Here is a 20,103-nt window from a genome sequence, read left to right on the forward strand (position 1 = left end):
CCCGTAACCCAGAGGTCGATGGATGGAAACCATCCTCTGCTAACTGTGTTTTAACATCTCTTACACTGCATTCAAACTGACAAAAGGAGATTGGCACAGCTGAAGAGGGCAAATATAACATTGTTGCTACCATATCTTCAATGCTTTGCTTTGACGTGTTTGCTCAATGCTGTTTATTGCCCTCTGTGGATTGTCTTTGTTGTCTTGCCTTGAAAACCAGGCATCGTGGGTTCGAGTCCCACATTGGCCGACGGACAGCAGAGTGGCGCAGCGGAAGCGTGCTGGGCCCATAACCCAGAGGTCGATGGATGGAAACCATCCTCTGCTAACTGTGTTTTAACATCTCTTACACTGCATTCAAACTGACAAAGTCTTGTATTAAACCAACAACTGCTCGCTTGACAAAAGTTTCAACAAATCATTCATTTTATGTCAGCCTACACTGCAGATGTCGGGAACAACAGTCAGTGCTGCATACAAATACTTCTGAGCTCCATAACATTGTTTTTGCTTTGCTTCGCGACGACAACTTCTGAGCAGTTTAGCATTGTGCGATACATCAATGCATTTGCTTGTGAGCACTAGAGCATAGTTTTTGCTTTGCGACATCAATGTATTGTATGTAGCGGAATATCATTCATTGTATGTCAATCCACATGTTGGGAACAACAGTCCGTGATGCAAACAGGGACTCTCTGACTCCACAAACGGAGCCCCAGTGGCCTAATGGATAAGGCACTGGCCTCCTAATTGTGGGTTCAAGTCCCATCTGGGGTGATTTAAATCAGAGTGGCGCAGCAGAAGTGTGCTGAGCCCGTAACCCAGAGGTCGATGGATGGAAACCATCCTCTGCTAACTGTGTTTTAACATCTCTTACACTGCATTCAAACTGAGAAAAGGAGATTGGCACAGCTGAAGAGGGCAAATATAACATTGTTGCTACCATATCTTCAATGCTTTGCTTTGACGTGTTTGCTCAATGCTGTTTATTGCCCTCTGTGGATTGTCTTTGTTGTCTTGCCTTGAAAACCAGGCATCGTGGGTTCGAGTCCCACATTGGCCGACGGACAGCAGAGTGGCGCAGCGGAAGCGTGCTGGGCCCATAACCCAGAGGTCGATGGATGGAAACCATCCTCTGCCAACTGTGTTTTAACATCTCTTACACTGCATTCAAACTGACAAAGTCTTCGATTAAAGCAACAACTCTTGTCACTCTGAAGAGATTAAAGAAGTGATCAACCTAAAGGTAATGCTGTGAAATCAACGATAGGTTCAAGACCCATCTTGTTTGATAAAAGGAGATTGGCACAGCTGAAGAGGGCAAATATAACATTGTTGCTACCATATCTTCAATGCTTTGCTTTGACGTGTTTGCTCAATGCTGTTTATTGCCCTCTGTGGATTGTCTTTGTTGTCTTGCCTTGAAAACCAGGCATCGTGGGTTCGAGTCCCACATTGGCCGACGGACAGCAGAGTGGCGCAGCGGAAGCGTGCTGGGCCCATAACCCAGAGGTCGATGGATGGAAACCATCCTCTGCTAACTGTGTTTTAACATCTCTTCCACTGCATTCAAACTGACAAAGTCTTCGATTAAAGCAACAACTCTTGTCACTCTGAAGAGATTAAAGAAGTGATCAACCTAAAGGTAATGCTGTGAAATCAACGATAGGTTCAAGACCCATCTTGTTTGATAAAATGAGATTGGCACAGCTGAAGAGGGCAAATATAACATTGTTGCTACCATATCTTCAATGCTTTGCTTTGACGTGTTTGCTCAATGCTGTTTATTGCCCTCTGTGGATTGTCTTTGTTGTCTTGCCTTGAAAGCCAGGCATCGTGGGCTCGAGTCCCACATTGGCCGACGGACAGCAGAGTGGCGCAGCGGAAGCGTGCTGGGCCCATAACCCAGAGGTCGATGGATGGAAACCATCCTCTGCTAACTGTGTTTTAACATCTCTTACACTGCATTCAAACTGACAAAGTCTTGTATTAAACCAACAACTGCTCGCTTGACAAAAGTTTCAACAAATCATTCATTTTATGTCAGCCTACACTGCAGATGTCGGGAACAACAGTCAGTGCTGCATACAAATACTTCTGAGCTCCATAACATTGTTTTTGCTTTGCTTCGCGACGACAACTTCTGAGCAGTTTAGCATTGTGCGATACATCAATGCATTTGCTTGTGAGCACTAGAGCATAGTTTTTGCTTTGCGACATCAATGTATTGTATGTAGCGGAATATCATTCATTGTATGTCAATCCACATGTTGGGAACAACAGTCCGTGATGCAAACAGGGACTCTCTGACTCCACAAACGGAGCCCCAGTGGCCTAATGGATAAGGCACTGGCCTCCTAATTGTGGGTTCAAGTCCCATCTGGGGTGATTTAAATCAGAGTGGCGCAGCAGAAGTGTGCTGAGCCCGTAACCCAGAGGTCGATGGATGGAAACCATCCTCTGCGAACTGTGTTTTAACATCTCTTACACTGCATTCAAACTGACAAAAGGAGATTGGCACAGCTGAAGAGGGCAAATATAACATTGTTGCTACCATATCTTCAATGCTTTGCTTTGACGTGTTTGCTCAATGCTGTTTATTGCCCTCTGTGGATTGTCTTTGTTGTCTTGCCTTGAAAACCAGGCATCGTGGGTTCGAGTCCCACATTGGCCGACGGACAGCAGAGTGGCGCAGCGGAAGCGTGCTGGGCCCATAACCCAGAGGTCGATGGATGGAAACCATCCTCTGCCAACTGTGTTTTAACATCTCTTACACTGCATTCAAACTGACAAAGTCTTCGATTAAAGCAACAACTCTTGTCACTCTGAAGAGATTAAAGAAGTGATCAACCTAAAGGTAATGCTGTGAAATCAACGATAGGTTCAAGACCCATCTTGTTTGATAAAAGGAGATTGGCACAGCTGAAGAGGGCAAATATAACATTGTTGCTACCATATCTTCAATGCTTTGCTTTGACGTGTTTGCTCAATGCTGTTTATTGCCCTCTGTGGATTGTCTTTGTTGTCTTGCCTTGAAAACCAGGCATCGTGGGTTCGAGTCCCACATTGGCCGACGGACAGCAGAGTGGCGCAGCGGAAGCGTGCTGGGCCCATAACCCAGAGGTCGATGGATGGAAACCATCCTCTGCTAACTGTGTTTTAACATCTCTTCCACTGCATTCAAACTGACAAAGTCTTCGATTAAAGCAACAACTCTTGTCACTCTGAAGAGATTAAAGAAGTGATCAACCTAAAGGTAATGCTGTGAAATCAACGATAGGTTCAAGACCCATCTTGTTTGATAAAATGAGATTGGCACAGCTGAAGAGGGCAAATATAACATTGTTGCTACCATATCTTCAATGCTTTGCTTTGACGTGTTTGCTCAATGCTGTTTATTGCCCTCTGTGGATTGTCTTTGTTGTCTTGCCTTGAAAGCCAGGCATCGTGGGCTCGAGTCCCACATTGGCCGACGGACAGCAGAGTGGCGCAGCGGAAGCGTGCTGGGCCCATAACCCAGAGGTCGATGGATGGAAACCATCCTCTGCTAACTGTGTTTTAACATCTCTTACACTGCATTCAAACTGACAAAGTCTTGTATTAAACCAACAACTGCTCGCTTGACAAAAGTTTCAACAAATCATTCATTTTATGTCAGCCTACACTGCAGATGTCGGGAACAACAGTCAGTGCTGCATACAAATACTTCTGAGCTCCATAACATTGTTTTTGCTTTGCTTCGCGACGACAACTTCTGAGCAGTTTAGCATTGTGCGATACATCAATGCATTTGCTTGTGAGCACTAGAGCATAGTTTTTGCTTTGCGACATCAATGTATTGTATGTAGCGGAATATCATTCATTGTATGTCAATCCACATGTTGGGAACAACAGTCCGTGATGCAAACAGGGACTCTCTGACTCCACAAACGGAGCCCCAGTGGCCTAATGGATAAGGCACTGGCCTCCTAATTGTGGGTTCAAGTCCCATCTGGGGTGATTTAAATCAGAGTGGCGCAGCAGAAGTGTGCTGAGCCCGTAACCCAGAGGTCGATGGATGGAAACCATCCTCTGCGAACTGTGTTTTAACATCTCTTACACTGCATTCAAACTGACAAAAGGAGATTGGCACAGCTGAAGAGGGCAAATATAACATTGTTGCTACCATATCTTCAATGCTTTGCTTTGACGTGTTTGCTCAATGCTGTTTATTGCCCTCTGTGGATTGTCTTTGTTGTCTTGCCTTGAAAACCAGGCATCGTGGGTTCGAGTCCCACATTGGCCGACGGACAGCAGAGTGGCGCAGCGGAAGCGTGCTGGGCCCATAACCCAGAGGTCGATGGATGGAAACCATCCTCTGCCAACTGTGTTTTAACATCTCTTACACTGCATTCAAACTGACAAAGTCTTCGATTAAAGCAACAACTCTTGTCACTCTGAAGAGATTAAAGAAGTGATCAACCTAAAGGTAATGCTGTGAAATCAACGATAGGTTCAAGACCCATCTTGTTTGATAAAAGGAGATTGGCACAGCTGAAGAGGGCAAATATAACATTGTTGCTACCATATCTTCAATGCTTTACTTTGACGTGTTTGCTCAATGCTGTTTATTGCCCTCTGTGGATTGTCTTTGTTGTCTTGCCTTGAAAACCAGGCATCGTGGGTTCGAGTCCCACATTGGCCGACGGACAGCAGAGTGGCGCAGCGGAAGCGTGCTGGGCCCATAACCCAGAGGTCGATGGATGGAAACCATCCTCTGCTAACTGTGTTTTAACATCTCTTCCACTGCATTCAAACTGACAAAGTCTTCGATTAAAGCAACAACTCTTGTCACTCTGAAGAGATTAAAGAAGTGATCAACCTAAAGGTAATGCTGTGAAATCAACGATAGGTTCAAGACCCATCTTGTTTGATAAAATGAGATTGGCACAGCTGAAGAGGGCAAATATAACATTGTTGCTACCATATCTTCAATGCTTTACTTTGACGTGTTTGCTCAATGCTGTTTATTGCCCTCTGTGGATTGTCTTTGTTGTCTTGCCTTGAAAACCAGGCATCGTGGGTTCGAGTCCCACATTGGCCGACGGACAGCAGAGTGGCGCAGCGGAAGCGTGCTGGGCCCATAACCTAGAGGTCGATGGATGGAAACCATCCTCTGCTAACTGTGTTTTAACATCTCTTACACTGCATTCAAACTGACAAAGTCTTGTATTAAACCAACAACTGCTCGCTTGACAAAAGTTTCAACAAATCATTCATTTTATGTCAGCCTACACTGCAGATGTCGGGAACAACAGTCAGTGCTGCATACAAATACTTCTGAGCTCCATAACATTGTTTTTGCTTTGCTTCGCGACGACAACTTCTGAGCAGTTTAGCATTGTGCGATACATCAATGCATTTGCTTGTGAGCACTAGAGCATAGTTTTTGCTTTGCGACATCAATGTATTGTATGTAGCGGAATATCATTCATTGTATGTCAATCCACATGTTGGGAACAACAGTCCGTGATGCAAACAGGGACTCTCTGACTCCACAAACGGAGCCCCAGTGGCCTAATGGATAAGGCACTGGCCTCCTAATTGTGGGTTCAAGTCCCATCTGGGGTGATTTAAATCAGAGTGGCGCAGCAGAAGTGTGCTGAGCCCGTAACCCAGAGGTCGATGGATGGAAACCATCCTCTGCGAACTGTGTTTTAACATCTCTTACACTGCATTCAAACTGACAAAAGGAGATTGGCACAGCTGAAGAGGGCAAATATAACATTGTTGCTACCATATCTTCAATGCTTTGCTTTGACGTGTTTGCTCAATGCTGTTTATTGCCCTCTGTGGATTGTCTTTGTTGTCTTGCCTTGAAAACCAGGCATCGTGGGTTCGAGTCCCACATTGGCCGACGGACAGCAGAGTGGCGCAGCGGAAGCGTGCTGGGCCCATAACCCAGAGGTCGATGGATGGAAACCATCCTCTGCCAACTGTGTTTTAACATCTCTTACACTGCATTCAAACTGACAAAGTCTTCGATTAAAGCAACAACTCTTGTCACTCTGAAGAGATTAAAGAAGTGATCAACCTAAAGGTAATGCTGTGAAATCAACGATAGGTTCAAGACCCATCTTGTTTGATAAAAGGAGATTGGCACAGCTGAAGAGGGCAAATATAACATTGTTGCTACCATATCTTCAATGCTTTACTTTGACGTGTTTGCTCAATGCTGTTTATTGCCCTCTGTGGATTGTCTTTGTTGTCTTGCCTTGAAAACCAGGCATCGTGGGTTCGAGTCCCACATTGGCCGACGGACAGCAGAGTGGCGCAGCGGAAGCGTGCTGGGCCCATAACCCAGAGGTCGATGGATGGAAACCATCCTCTGCTAACTGTGTTTTAACATCTCTTCCACTGCATTCAAACTGACAAAGTCTTCGATTAAAGCAACAACTCTTGTCACTCTGAAGAGATTAAAGAAGTGATCAACCTAAAGGTAATGCTGTGAAATCAACGATAGGTTCAAGACCCATCTTGTTTGATAAAATGAGATTGGCACAGCTGAAGAGGGCAAATATAACATTGTTGCTACCATATCTTCAATGCTTTACTTTGACGTGTTTGCTCAATGCTGTTTATTGCCCTCTGTGGATTGTCTTTGTTGTCTTGCCTTGAAAACCAGGCATCGTGGGTTCGAGTCCCACATTGGCCGACGGACAGCAGAGTGGCGCAGCGGAAGCGTGCTGGGCCCATAACCCAGAGGTCGATGGATGGAAACCATCCTCTGCTAACTGTGTTTTAACATCTCTTACACTGCATTCAAACTGACAAAGTCTTGTATTAAACCAACAACTGCTCGCTTGACAAAAGTTTCAACAAATCATTCATTTTATGTCAGCCTACACTGCAGATGTCGGGAACAACAGTCAGTGCTGCATACAAATACTTCTGAGCTCCATAACATTGTTTTTGCTTTGCTTCGCGACGACAACTTCTGAGCAGTTTAGCATTGTGCGATACATCAATGCATTTGCTTGTGAGCACTAGAGCATAGTTTTTGCTTTGCGACATCAATGTATTGTATGTAGCGGAATATCATTCATTGTATGTCAATCCACATGTTGGGAACAACAGTCCGTGATGCAAACAGGGACTCTCTGACTCCACAAACGGAGCCCCAGTGGCCTAATGGATAAGGCACTGGCCTCCTAATTGTGGGTTCAAGTCCCATCTGGGGTGATTTAAATCAGAGTGGCGCAGCAGAAGTGTGCTGAGCCCGTAACCCAGAGGTCGATGGATGGAAACCATCCTCTGCTAACTGTGTTTTAACATCTCTTACACTGCATTCAAACTGAGAAAAGGAGATTGGCACAGCTGAAGAGGGCAAATATAACATTGTTGCTACCATATCTTCAATGCTTTGCTTTGACGTGTTTGCTCAATGCTGTTTATTGCCCTCTGTGGATTGTCTTTGTTGTCTTGCCTTGAAAACCAGGCATCGTGGGTTCGAGTCCCACATTGGCCGACGGACAGCAGAGTGGCGCAGCGGAAGCGTGCTGGGCCCATAACCCAGAGGTCGATGGATGGAAACAATCCTCTGCCAACTGTGTTTTAACATCTCTTACACTGCATTCAAACTGACAAAGTCTTCGATTAAAGCAACAACTCTTGTCACTCTGAAGAGATTAAAGAAGTGATCAACCTAAAGGTAATGCTGTGAAATCAACGATAGGTTCAAGACCCATCTTGTTTGATAAAATGAGATTGGCACAGCTGAAGAGGGCAAATATAACATTGTTGCTACCATATCTTCAATGCTTTGCTTTGACGTGTTTGCTCAATGCTGTTTATTGCCCTCTGTGGATTGTCTTTGTTGTCTTTCCTTGAAAGCCAGGCATCGTGGGTTCGAGTCCCACATTGGCCGACGGACAGCAGAGTGGCGCAGCGGAAGCGTGCTGGGCCCATAACCCAGAGGTCGATGGATGGAAACCATCCTCTGCTAACTGTGTTTTAACATCTCTTACACTGCATTCAAACTGACAAAGTCTTGTATTAAACCAACAACTGCTCGCTTGACAAAAGTTTCAACAAATCATTCATTTTATGTCAGCCTACACTGCAGATGTCGGGAACAACAGTCAGTGCTGCATACAAATACTTCTGAGCTCCATAACATTGTTTTTGCTTTGCTTCGCGACGACAACTTCTGAGCAGTTTAGCATTGTGCGATACATCAATGCATTTGCTTGTGAGCACTAGAGCATAGTTTTTGCTTTGCGACATCAATGTATTGTATGTAGCGGAATATCATTCATTGTATGTCAATCCACATGTTGGGAACAACAGTCCGTGATGCAAACAGGGACTCTCTGACTCCACAAACGGAGCCCCAGTGGCCTAATGGATAAGGCACTGGCCTCCTAAGCCAGGGATTGTGGGTTCAAGTCCCATCTGGGGTGATTTAAAGCAGAGTGGCGCAGCAGAAGTGTGCTGAGCCCGTAACCCAGAGGTCGATGGATGGAAACCATCCTCTGCTAACTGTGTTTTAACATCTCTTACACTGCATTCAAACTGACAAAGTCTTCGATTAAAGCAACAACTCTTGTCACTCTGAAGAGATTAAAGAAGTGATCAACCTAAAGGTAATGCTGTGAAATCAACGATAGGTTCAAGACCCATCTTGTTTGATAAAAGGAGATTGGCACAGCTGAAGAGGGCAAATATAACATTGTTGCTACCATATCTTCAATGCTTTGCTTTGACGTGTTTGCTCAATGCTGTTTATTGCCCTCTGTGGATTGTCTTTGTTGTCTTGCCTTGAAAGCCTGGCATCGTGGGTTCGAGTCCCACATTGGCTGAAGGACAGCAGAGTGGCGCAGCGGAAGCGTGCTGGGCCCATAACCCAGAGGTCAATGGATGGAAACCATCCTCTGCTAACTGTGTTTTAACATCTCTTCCACTGCATTCAAACTAACAAAGTCTTCGATTAAAGCAACAACTCTTGTCACTCTGAAGAGATTAAAGAAGTGATCAACCTAAAGGTAATGCTGTGAAATCAACGATAGGTTCAAGACCCATCTTGTTTGATAAAATGAGATTGGCACAGCTGAAGAGGGCAAATATAACATTGTTGCTACCATATCTTCAATGCTTTGCTTTGATGTGTTTGCTCAATGCTGTTTATTGCCCTCTGTGGATTGTCTTTGTTGTCTTGCCTTGAAAGCCAGGCATCGTGGGTTCGAGTCCCACATTGGCCGACGGACAGCAGAGTGGCGCAGCGGAAACGTGCTGGGCCCATAACCCAGAGGTCGATGGATGGAAACCATCCTCTGCTAACTGTGTTTTAACATCTCTTACAATGCATTCAAACTGACAAAGTCTTGTATTAAACCAACAACTGCTCGCTTGACAAAAGTTTCAACAAATCATTCATTTTATGTCAGCCTACACTGCAGATGTCGGGAACAACAGTCAGTGCTGCATACAAATACTTCTGAGCTCCATAACATTGTTTTTGCTTTGCTTCGCGACGACAACTTCTGAGCACTTTAGCATTGTGCGATACATCAATGCATTTGCTTGTGAGCACTAGAGCATAGTTTTTGCTTTGCGACATCAATGTATTGTATGTAGCGGAATATCATTCATTGTATGTCAATCCACATGTTGGGAACAACAGTCCGTGATGCAAACAGGGACTCTCTGACTCCACAAAAGGAGCCCCAGTTGCCTAATGCATAAGGCACTGGCCTCCTAAGCCAGGGATTGTGGGTTCAAGTCCCATCTGGGGTGATTTAAAGCAGAGTGGCGCAGCAGAAGTGTGCTGAGCCCGTAACCCAGAGGTCGATGGATGGAAACCATCCTCTGCTAACTGTGTTTTAACATTTCTTACACTGCATTCAAACTGACAAAGTCTTCGATTAAAGCAACAACTCTTGTCACTCTGAAGAGATTAAAGAAGTGATCAACCTAAAGGTAATGCTGTGAAATCAACGATAGGTTCAAGACCCATCTTGTTTGATAAAATGAGATTGGCACAGCTGAAGAGGGCAAATATAACATTGTTGCTACCATATCTTCAATGCTTTGCTTTGACGTGTTTGCTCAATGCTGTTTATTGCCCTCTGTGGATTGTCTTTGTTGTCTTGCCTTGAAAGCCAGGCATCGTGGGTTCGAGTCCCACATTGGCCGACGGACAGCAGAGTGGCGCAGCGGAAGTGTGCTGGGCCCATAACCCAGAGGTCGATGGATGGAAACCATCCTCTGCTAACTGTGTTTTAACATCTCTTACACTGCATTCAAACTGACAAAGTCTTGTATTAAACCAACAACTGCTCGCTTGACAATAGTTTCAACAAATCATTCATTTTATGTCAGCCTACACTGCAGATGTCGGGAACAACAGTCAGTGCTGCATACAAATACTTCTGAGCTCCATAATATTGTTTTTGCTTTGCTTCGCGACGACAACTTCTGAGCACTTTAGCATTGTGCGATACATCAATGCATTTGCTTGTGAGCACTAGAGCATAGTTTTTGCTTTGCGACATCAATGTATTGTTTTCATGTTACCCATACTCTCAGTGCATACAAAGACTTCTGAGTCCGTTATGTGGTGATGAAAAGCAGAGTAGCAGAGCGGAATATCATTCATTGTATGTCAATCCACATGTTGGGAACAACAGTCCGTGATGCAAACAGGGACTCTCTGACTCCACAAACGGAGCACCAGTGGCCTAATGGATAAGACACTGGCCTTCTAAGCCAGGGATTGTGGGTTCAAGTCCCATCTGGGGTGATTTAAAGCAGAGTGGCGCAGCAGAAGTGTGCTGGGCCCGTAACCCAGAGGTCGATGGATAGAAACCATCCTCTGCTAACTGTGTTTTAACGTCTCTTCCACTGCATTCAAACTGACAAAGTCTTCGATTAAAGCAACAACTCTTGTCACTCTGAAGACATTAAAGAAGTGATCAACCTAAAGGTAATGCTGTGAAATCAACGATAGGTTCAAGACCCATCTTGTTTGACAAAAAGAGATTGGCACAGCTGAAGCGTGATGGGCAAATATAACATTGTTGCTACCATGTCTTCAATGCTTTGCTTTGACGTGTTTGCTCAATGCTGTTTATTGCCCTCTGTGGATAGTATTTGTTGTCTTGCCTTGAAAGCCAGGCATCGTGGGTTCGAGTCCCACATTGGCTGACGGACAGCAGAGTGGCGCAGCGGAAGCGTGCTGGGCCCATAACCCAGAGGTCGATGGATGGAAACCATCCTCTGCTAACTGTGTTTTAACATCTCTTCCACTGCATTCAAACTGACAAAGTCTTCGATTAAAGCAACAACTCTTGTCACTCTGAAGAGATTAAAGAAGTGATCAACCTAAAGGTAATGCTGTGAAATCAACGATAGGTTCAAGACCCATCTTGTTTGACAAAAAGAGATTGGCACAGCTGAAGCGTGATGGGCAAATATAACATTGTTGCTACCATGTCTTCAATGCTTTGCTTTGACGTGTTTGCTCAATGCTGTTTATTGCCCTCTGTGGATAGTATTTGTTGTCTTGCCTTGAAAGCCAGGCATCGTGGGTTCGAGTCCCACATTGGCTGACGGACAGCAGAGTGGCGCAGCGGAAGCGTGCTGGGCCCATAACCCAGAGGTCGATGGATAGAAACCATCCTCTGCTAACTGTGTTTTAACGTCTCTTCCACTGCATTCAAACTGACAAAGTCTTCGATTAAAGCAACAACTCTTGTCACTCTGAAGAGATTAAAGAAGTGATCAACCTAAAGGTAATGCTGTGAAATCAACGATAGGTTCAAGACCCATCTTGTTTGACAAAAAGAGATTGGCACAGCTGAAGCGTGATGGGCAAATATAACATTGTTGCTACCATGTCTTCAATGCTTTGCTTTGACGTGTTTGCTCAATGCTGTTCATTGCCCTCTGTGGATTGTCTTTGTTGTCTTGCCTTGAAAGCCAGGCATCGTGGGTTCGAGTCCCACACTGGCTAACGGACAGCAGAGTGGCGCAGCGGAAGCGTGCTAGGCCCATAACCCAGAGGTTGATGGATCGAAACCATCCTCTGCTAACTGTGTTTTAACGTCTCTTCCACTGCATTCAAACTGACAAAATATTCGATTAAAGCAACAACTCTTGTCACTCTGAAGAGATTAAAGAAGTGATCAACCTAAAGGTAATGCTGTGAAATCAACTATAGGTTCAAGACCCATCTTGTTTGATAAAAAGAGATTGGCACAGCTGAAGCGTGATGGGCAAATATAACATTGTTGCTACCATGTCTTCAATGCTTTGCTTTGACGTGTTTGCTCAATGCTGTTTATTGCCCTCTGTGAATTGTCTTTGTTGTCTTGCCTTGAAAGCCAGGCATCGTGGGTTCGAGTCCCACGTTGGCTGACGGACAGCAGAGTGGCGCAGCGGAAGCGTGCTGGGCCCATAACCCAGAGGTCGATGGATCGAAACCATCCTCTGCTAACATTGTTTTAACGTCTCTTCCACTGCATTCAAACTGACAAAGTCTTCGATTAGAGCAACAACTCTTGTCACTCTGAAGAGATTAAAGAAGTGATCAACCTAAAGGTAATGCTGTGAAATCAACTATAGGTTCAAGACCCATCTTGTTTGATAAAAAGAGATTGGCACAGCTGAAGCGTGATGGGCAAATATAACATTGTTGCTACCATGTCTTCAATGCTTTGCTTTGACGTGTTTGCTCAATGCTGTTTATTGCCCTCTGTGGATTGTCTTTGTTGTCTTGCCTTGAAAGCCAGGCATCGTGGGTTCGAGTCCCACATTGGCTGACGGACAGCAGAGTGGCGCAGCGGAAGCGTGCTGGGCCCATAACCCAGAGGTCGATGGATCGAAACCATCCTCTGCTAACATTGTTTTAACGTCTCTTCCACTGCATTCAAACTGACAAAGTCTTCGATTAGAGCAACAACTCTTCTCACTCTGAAGAGATTAAAGAAGTGATCAACCTAAAGGTAATGCTGTGAAATCAACTATAGGTTCAAGACCCATCTTGTTTGATAAAAAGAGATTGGCACAGCTGAAGCGTGATGGGCAAATATAACATTGTTGCTACCATGTCTTCAATGCTTTGCTTTGACGTGTTTGGTCAATGCTGTTTATTGCCCACTGTGGATTGTCTTTGTTGTCTTGCCTTGAAAGCCAGGCATCGTGGGTTCGAGTCCCACATTGGCTGACGGACAGCAGAGTGGCACAGCGGAAGCGTGCTGGGCCCATAACCCAGAGGTCAATGGATCGAAACCATCCTCTGCTAACTGTGTTTTAACGTCTCTTCCACTGCATTCAAACTGACAAAGTCTTCGATTAAAGCAACAACTCTTGTCACTCTGAAGAGATTAAAGAAGTGATCAACCTAAAGGTAATGCTGTGAAATCAACTAAAGGTTCAAGACCCATCTTGTTTGATAAAAAGAGATTGGCACAGCTGAAGCGTGATGGGCAAATATAACATTGTTGCTACCATGTCTTCAATGCTTTGCTTTGACGTGTTTGCTCAATGCTGTTTATTGCCCTCTGTGAATTGTCTTTGTTGTCTCGCCTTGAAAGCCAGGCATCGTGGGTTTGAGTCCCACATTGGCTGACGGACAGCAGAGTGGCGCAGCGGAAGCGTGCTGGGCCCATAACCCAGAGGTCGATGGATCGAAACCATCCTCTGCTAACTGTGTTTTAACGTCTCTTCCACTGCATTCAAACTGACAAAGTCTTCCATTAAAGCCACAACTCTTGTCACTCTGAAGAGATTAAAGAAGTGATCAACCTAAAGGTAATGCTGTGAAATCACCTTTAGGTTCAAGACCCATCTTGTTTGATAAAAAGAGATTGGCACAGCTGAAGCGTGATGGGCAAATATAACATTGTTGCTACCATGTCTTCAATGCTTTGCTTTGACGTGTTTGCTCAATGCTGTTTATTGCCCTCTGTGGATTGTCGTTGTTGTCTTGCCTTGAAAGCCAGGCATCGTGGGTTCGAGTCCCACATTGGCTGACGGACAGCAGAGTGGCGCAGCGGAAGCGTGCTGGGCCCATAACCCAGAGGTCGATGGATAGAAACCATCCTCTGCTAACTGTGTTTTAACGTCTCTTCCACTGCATTCAAACTGACAAAGTCTTCGATTAAAGCAGCAACTCTTGTCACTCTGAAGAGATTAAAGAAGTGCTCAACCTAAAGGTAATGCTGTTAAATCAACTATAGGTTCAAGACCCATCTTGTTTGATAAAAAGAGATTGGCACAGCTGAAGCGTGATGGGCAAATATAACATTGTTGCTACCATGTCTTCAATGCTTTGCTTTGACGTGTTTGCTCAATGCTGTTTATTGCCCTCTGTGGATTGTCTTTGTTGTCTTGCCTTGAAAGCCAGGCATCGTGGGTTCGAGTCCCACATTGGCTGACGGACAGCAGAGTGGCGCAGCGGAAGCGTGCTGGGCCCATAACCCAGAGGTCGATGGATCGAAACCATCCTCTGCTAACATTGTTTTAACGTCTCTTCCACTGCATTCAAACTGAAAAAGTCTTCGATTAGAGCAACAACTCTTCTCACTCTGAAGAGATTAAAGAAGTGATCAACCTAAAGGTAATGCTGTGAAATCAACTATAGGTTCAAGACCCATCTTGTTTGATAAAAAGAGATTGGCACAGCTGAAGCGTGATGGGCAAATATAACATTGTTGCTACCATGTCTTCAATGCTTTGCTTTGACGTGTTTGGTCAATGCTGTTTATTGCCCTCTGTGGATTGTCTTTGTTGTCTTGCCTTGAAAGCCAGGCATCGTGGGTTCGAGTCCCACATTGGCTGACGGACAGCAGAGTGGCACAGCGGAAGCGTGCTGGGCCCATAACCCAGGGGTCAATGGATCGAAACCATCCTCTGCTAACTGTGTTTTAACGTCTCTTCCACTGCATTCAAACTGACAAAGTCTTCGATTAAAGCAACAACTCTTGTCACTCTGAAGAGATTAAAGAAGTGATCAACCTAAAGGTAATGCTGTGAAATCAACTAAAGGTTCAAGACCCATCTTGTTTGATAAAAAGAGATTGGCACAGCTGAAGCGTGATGGGCAAATATAACATTGTTGCTACCATGTCTTCAATGCTTTGCTTTGACGTGTTTGGTCAATGCTGTTTATTGCCCTCTGTGAATTGTCTTTGTTGTCTCGCCTTGAAAGCCAGGCATCGTGGGTTTGAGTCCCACATTGGCTGACGGACAGCAGAGTGGCGCAGCGGAAGCGTGCTGGGCCCATAACCCAGAGGTCGATGGATCGAAACCATCCTCTGCTAACTGTGTTTTAACGTCTCTTCCACTGCATTCAAACTGACAAAGTCTTCGATTAAAGCAACAACTCTTGTCACTCTGAAGAGATTAAAGAAGTGATCAACCTAAAGGTAATGCTGTGAAATCAACTTTAGGTTCAAGACCCATCTTGTTTGATAAAAAGAGATTGGCACAGCTGAAGTGTGATGGGCAAATATAACATTGTTGCTACCATGTCTTCAATGCTTTGCTTTGACGTGTTTGCTCAATGCTGTTTATTGCCCTCTGTGGATTGTCGTTGTTGTCTTGCCTTGAAAGCCAGGCATCGTGGGTTTGAGTCCCACATTGGCTGACGGACAGCAGAGTGGCACAGCGGAAGCATGCTGGGCCCATAACCTAGAGGTCAATGGATCGAAACCATCCTCTGCTAACTGTGTTTTAACGTCTCTTCCACTGCATTCAAACTGACAAAGTCTTCGATTAAAGCAACAACTCTTGTCACTCTGAAGAGATTAAAGAAGTGATCAACCTAAAGGTAATGCTGTGAAATCAACTATAGGTTCAAGACCCATCTTGTTTGATAAAAAGAGATTGGCACAGCTGAAGTGTGATGGGCAAATATAACATTGTTGCTACCATGTCTTCAATGCTTTGCTTTGACGTGTTTGCTCAATGCTGTTTATTGCCCTCTGTGGATTGTCGTTGTTGTCTTGCCTTGAAAGCCAGGCATCGTGGGTTCGAGTCCCACATTGGCTGACGGACAGCAGAGTGGCGCAGCGGAAGCGTGCTGGGCCCATAACCCAGAGGTCGATGGATAGAAACCATCCTCTGCTAACTGTGTTTTAACGTCTCTTCCACTGCATTCAAACTGACAAAGTCTTCGATTAAAGCAACAACTCATGTCACTCTGAAGAGATTAAAGAAGTGCTCAACCTAAAGGTAATGCTGTTAAATCAACTATAGGTTCAAGACCCATCTTGTTTGATAAAAAGAGATTGGCACAGCTGAAGCGTGATGGCCAAATATAAGATTGTTGCTACCGTGTCTTCAATGCTTTGCTTTGACGTGTTTGCTCAATGCTGTTTATTCCCCTCTGTGGATTGTCTTTGTTGACTTGCCTTGAAAGCCAGGCATCGTGGGTTCGAGTCCCACATTGGCTGACGGACAGCAGAGTGGCGCAGCGGAAGCGTGCTGGGCCCATAACCCAGAGGTCGATGGATTGAAACCATCCTCTGCTAACTGTGTTTTAACGTCTCTTCCACTGCATTCAAACTGACAAAGTCTTCCATTAAAGCCACAACTCTTGTCACTCTGAAGAGATTAAAGAAGTGATCAACCTAAAGGTAATGCTGTGAAATCACCTTTAGGTTCAAGACCCATCTTGTTTGATAAAAAGAGATTGGCACAGCTGAAGCGTGATGGGCAAATATAACATTGTTGCTACCATGTCTTCAATGCTTTGCTTTGACGTGTTTGCTCAATGCTGTTTATTGCCCTCTGTGGATTGTCGTTGTTGTCTTGCCTTGAAAGCCAGGCATCGTGGGTTCGAGTCCCACATTGGCTGACGGACAGCAGAGTGGCGCAGCGGAAGCGTGCTGGGCCCATAACCCAGAGGTCGATGGATAGAAACCATCCTCTGCTAACTGTGTTTTAACGTCTCTTCCACTGCATTCAAACTGACAAAGTCTTCGATTAAAGCAACAACTCTTGTCACTCTGAAGAGATTAAAGAAGTGCTCAACCTAAAGGTAATGCTGTTAAATCAACTATAGGTTCAAGACCCATCTTGTTTGATAAAAAGAGATTGGCACAGCTGAAGCGTGATGGGCAAATATAACATTGTTGCTACCATGTCTTCAATGCTTTGCTTTGACGTGTTTGCTCAATGCTGTTTATTGCCCTCTGTGGATTGTCTTTGTTGTCTTGCCTTGAAAGCCAGGCATCGTGGGTTCGAGTCCCACATTGGCTGACGGACAGCAGAGTGGCACAGCGGAAGCGTGCTGGGCCCATAACCCAGAGGTCAATGGATCGAAACCATCCTCTGCTAACTGTGTTTTAACGTCTCTTCCACTGCATTCAAACTGACAAAGTCTTCGATTAAAGCAACAACTCTTGTCACTCTGAAGAGATTAAAGAAGTGATCAACCTAAAGGTAATGCTGTGAAATCAACTAAAGGTTCAAGACCCATCTTGTTTGATAAAAAGAGATTGGCACAGCTGAAGCGTTATGGGCAAATATAACATTGTTGCTACCATGTCTTCAATGCTAGCTTTGACGTGTTTGCTCAATGCTGTTTATTGCCCTCTGTGAATTGTCTTTGTTGTCTCGCCTTGAAAGCCAGGCATCGTGGGTTTGAGTCCCACATTGGCTGACGGACAGCAGAGTGGCGCAGCGGAAGCGTGCTGGGCCCATAACCCAGAGGTCGATGGATCGAAACCATCCTCTGCTAACTGTGTTTTAACGTCTCTTCCACTGCATTCAAACTGACAAAGTCTTCGATTAAAGCAACAACTCTTGTCACTCTGAAGAGATTAAAGAAGTGATCAACCTAAAGATAATGCTGTGAAATCAACTATAGGTTCAAGACCCATCTTGTTTGATAAAAAGAGATTGGCACAGCTGAAGCGTGATGGGCAAATATAACATTGTTGCTACCATGTCTTCAATGCTTTGCTTTGACGTGTTTGCTCAATGCTGTTTATTGCCCTCTGTGGATTGTCGTTGTTGTCTTGCCTTGAAAGCCAGGCATCGTGGGTTCGAGTCCCACATTGGCTGACGGACAGCAGAGTGGCGCAGCGGAAGCGTGCTGGGCCCATAACCCAGAGGTCGATGGATAGAAACCATCCTCTGCTAACTGTGTTTTAACGTCTCTTCCACTGCATTCAAACTGACAAAGTCTTCGATTAAAGCAACAACTCTTGTCACTCTGAAGAGATTAAAGAAGTGCTCAACCTAAAGGTAATGCTGTTAAATCAACTATAGGTTCAAGACCCATCTTGTTTGATAAAAAGAGATTGGCACAGCTGAAGCGTGATGGGCAAATATAAGATTGTTGCTACCATGTCTTCAATGCTTTGCTTTGACGTGTTTGCTCAATGCTGTTTATTGCCCTCTGTGGATTGTCGTTGTTGTCTTGCCTGGAAAGCCAGGCATCGTGGGTTCGAGTCCCACATTGGCTGACGGACAGCAGAGTGGCGCAGCGGAAGCGTGCTGGGCCCATAACCCAGAGGTCGATGGATAGAAACCATCCTCTGCTAACTGTGTTTTAACGTCTCTTCCACTGCATTCAAACTGACAAAGTCTTCCATTAAAGCCACAACTCTTGTCACTCTGAAGAGATTAAAGAAGTGATCAACCTAAAGGTAATGCTGTGAAATCACCTTTAGGTTCAAGACGCATCTTGTTTGATAAAAAGAGATTGGCACAGCTGAAGCGTGATGGGCAAATATAACATTGTTGCTACCATGTCTTCAATGCTTTGCTTTGACGTGTTTGCTCAATGCTGTTTATTCCCCTCTGTGGATTGTCTTTGTTGACTTGCCTTGAAAGCCAGGCATCGTGGGTTCGAGTCCCACATTGGCTGACGGACAGCAGAGTGGCGCAGCGGCAGCGTGCTGGGCCCATAACCAAGAGGTCGATGGATCGAAACCATCCTCTGCTAACTGTGTTTTAACGTCTCTTCCACTGCATTCAAACTGACAAAGTCTTCGATTAAAGCAACAACTCTTGTCACTCTGAAGAGATTAAAGAAGTGATCAACCTAAAGGTAATGCTGTGAAATCAACTATAGGTTCAAGACCCATCTTGTTTGATAAAATGAGATTGGCACAGCTGAAGCGTGATGGGCAAATATAACATTGTTGCTACCATGTCTTCAATGCTTTGCTTTGACGTGTTTGCTCAATGCTGTTTATTGCCCTCTGTGGATTGTCTTTGTTGTCTTGCCTTGAAAGCCAGGCATCGTGGGTTCGAGTCCCACATTGGCTGAAGGACAGCAGAGTGGCGCAGCGGAAGCGTGCTGGGCCCATAACCCAGAGGTCGATGGATCGAAACCATCCTCTGCTAACATTGTTTTAACGTCTCTTCCACTGCATTCAAACTGACAAAGTCTTCGATTAGAGCAACAACTCTTCTCACTCTGAAGAGATTAAAGAAGTGATCAACCTAAAGGTAATGCTGTGAAATCAACTATAGGTTCAAGACCCATCTTGTTTGATAAAAAGAGATTGGCACAGCTGAAGCGTGATGGGCAAATATAACATTGTTGCCACCATGTCTTCAATGCTTTGCTTTGACGTGTTTGGTCAATGCTGTTTATTGCCCTCTGTGGATTGTCGTTGTTGTCTTGCCTTGAAAGCCAGGCATCGTGGGTTCGAGTCCCACATTGGCTGAAGGACAGCAGAGTGGCGCAGCGGAAGCGTGCTGGGCCCATAACCCAGAGGTCGATGGATTGAAACCATCCTCTGCTAACTGTGTTTTAACGTCTCTTCCACTGCATTCAAACTGACAAAGTCTTCCATTAAAGCCACAACTCTTGTCACTCTGAAGAGATTAAAGAAGTGATCAACCTAAAGGTAATGCTGTGAAATCACCTTTAGGTTCAAGACCCATCTTGTTTGATAAAAAGAGATTGGCACAGCTGAAGCGTGATGGGCAAATATAACATTGTTGCTACCATGTCTTCAATGCTTTGCTTTGACGTGTTTGCTCAATGCTGTTTATTGCCCTCTGTGGATTGTCGTTGTTGTCTTGCCTTGAAAGCCAGGCATCGTGGGTTCGAGTCCCACATTGGCTGACGGACAGCAGAGTGGCGCAGCGGAAGCGTGC

The 20,103-nt window shown here is 44.9% G+C and overlaps 8 non-coding genes across 8 annotated transcripts; all 8 read left to right on the forward strand.

Annotated features, from left to right (window-relative positions):
• The first annotated feature begins 8,368 nt into the window (after window positions 1–8,368).
• On the forward strand, window positions 8,369–8,441 carry trnar-ccu (transfer RNA arginine (anticodon CCU)). The gene has a single exon. It is a non-coding gene; the product is annotated as a tRNA-Arg (tRNA).
• Window positions 8,442–12,402: 3,961 nt separating this feature from the next.
• On the forward strand, window positions 12,403–12,474 carry trnam-cau (transfer RNA methionine (anticodon CAU)). Its single transcript has one exon. It is a non-coding gene; the product is annotated as a tRNA-Met (tRNA).
• Window positions 12,475–12,806: 332 nt separating this feature from the next.
• trnam-cau (transfer RNA methionine (anticodon CAU)) lies at window positions 12,807–12,878 on the forward strand. The gene has a single exon. It is a non-coding gene; the product is annotated as a tRNA-Met (tRNA).
• A 736-nt stretch (window positions 12,879–13,614) lies between these two features.
• trnam-cau (transfer RNA methionine (anticodon CAU)) lies at window positions 13,615–13,686 on the forward strand. The gene has a single exon. It is a non-coding gene; the product is annotated as a tRNA-Met (tRNA).
• Window positions 13,687–14,422: 736 nt separating this feature from the next.
• On the forward strand, window positions 14,423–14,494 carry trnam-cau (transfer RNA methionine (anticodon CAU)). The gene has a single exon. It is a non-coding gene; the product is annotated as a tRNA-Met (tRNA).
• Window positions 14,495–15,230: 736 nt separating this feature from the next.
• Window positions 15,231–15,302, forward strand: trnam-cau (transfer RNA methionine (anticodon CAU)). The gene has a single exon. It is a non-coding gene; the product is annotated as a tRNA-Met (tRNA).
• A 2,351-nt stretch (window positions 15,303–17,653) lies between these two features.
• Window positions 17,654–17,725, forward strand: trnam-cau (transfer RNA methionine (anticodon CAU)). The gene has a single exon. It is a non-coding gene; the product is annotated as a tRNA-Met (tRNA).
• A 1,544-nt stretch (window positions 17,726–19,269) lies between these two features.
• Window positions 19,270–19,341, forward strand: trnam-cau (transfer RNA methionine (anticodon CAU)). The gene has a single exon. It is a non-coding gene; the product is annotated as a tRNA-Met (tRNA).
• Window positions 19,342–20,103: the final 762 nt, after the last annotated feature.

This window comes from Anarhichas minor, unplaced genomic scaffold, assembly GCF_050575085.1.
Source record: "Anarhichas minor isolate MPS153535 unplaced genomic scaffold, ASM5057508v1 ptg000058l, whole genome shotgun sequence".
Classification (NCBI taxonomy): domain Eukaryota; kingdom Metazoa; phylum Chordata; class Actinopteri; order Perciformes; family Anarhichadidae; genus Anarhichas; species Anarhichas minor.